Raw genomic sequence first — 1444 nt, 5'->3', positions numbered from 1 at the left:
GGCCGCCCCGGCTATTGAAACCAAGGGGCCCCAACATGGGTACTTAATCTATATCTATGTTGGCTCTTGCCTTTTGTGGGACACGGTAAGTTCTATGAAATTTGTGTGTGATTTTGTTGTCATTATTTTATTTAAGTTTTATTTCTTTATTTTATTTTGTAGGTAGTACCAATGCCCTTAATTCCTTCTACCTCAGAATAACATCTCTTTTTCTTTTGTTTTCATTTTAGTTTTACTATAGTGTCTTTGTTTGACAAGGAGAAGTGGTTGGCATGACAAAAGCATTGTTTTTATTTTATTGGACGTGCTAGTGTTTCTAGCTACTATTGTCTGTCGTTGCCTATGGTATTTTGGTTGTTAGAATTTTCTCCTATATCTTTGCATGCAACAATGGTTTGATGTTGCAATCGTGTCACACTACTTAATTTTGTATTAGAAACTTAACATGAGATCCATTTTTGTAATTGATCAACTTAATTATATTTATTCTTTCAGGGCAATATCAACACCTTTAATTCATTCAAGCTTTGAACAATATTTATTTTATTTTTGTTAGTTCTTATTGAAGTTGCACTAGTTTACACTTGCTCTCGTATAGTACGGGAAGAGTGCAAGATTTGATGTAATCTATGCGCAAGCTTTCAATATGTTTTATCTCCTGCGTAAAAGAAAATAGTTGGATAATGTAGGATCTAAGTAATCGATATGAGGGGGAGAATGGAAGATCTAAAAATTTATTTGAAAATAGAAAGTTCTTCTGAGAAAACAGGGAGAAAAGGATACAACAAAAGAAATTTTGAAGAATTTAATACTTTATAGAAATAAACCTAGCGAGAGACATGCATGGTAAAAAAAACTAAGTTAAACAATAGGAGCAAGCTAGAGAGAAGGAAAACTATTCAAATAAGCAAGTTAAATAAACTAGTAGCCATTGTTTTTCAAAGCTAAAAACCGAGTACATGAACTTAACAAAATTACACAATAGAAGGAAAATTACTCGAGAAGTCTTCACAGAGAGGAGATGGAAGAATTCTTTAGAAGATGCAAATTACTGAAGCTAAAGGTGCGGAGAATTGTAACATAGATACTTGGTGAACACAAAGGAATTTGTTTACCCAAGTTCGAACTACTGGCACAATCCTACGTCATGGTTGCAGACGCTGAACCAGTGCCCTAAAGACACACAAGCCTTCACATTATTCTCCTTGAGCCAAGTTCCTCAAAACTGGCATAATCCCTCGGGTAGATCTTGTGGTGATATCCAGACCGGTACAAACTTGATCCTCGGCTTGTCTACACTTCAGATGCTCTGAAGAATGTCTAACCATCTAGAGGATACACAGTTGTCGAGACAAACAAGTCCAAGCTAGGATTGTTCAGATTCTAGATTCTTCCACTTAAGTGCTTTTCCTCACTTAGAATTGGTTCTAAATTTGAGCGAGGA

The sequence above is a fragment of the Triticum dicoccoides genome, chromosome 6B (genome assembly GCF_002162155.2).
Source record: "Triticum dicoccoides isolate Atlit2015 ecotype Zavitan chromosome 6B, WEW_v2.0, whole genome shotgun sequence".
Classification (NCBI taxonomy): Eukaryota; Viridiplantae; Streptophyta; class Magnoliopsida; order Poales; family Poaceae; genus Triticum; species Triticum dicoccoides.
Note: the sequence above shows the minus strand (reverse complement) of the source record.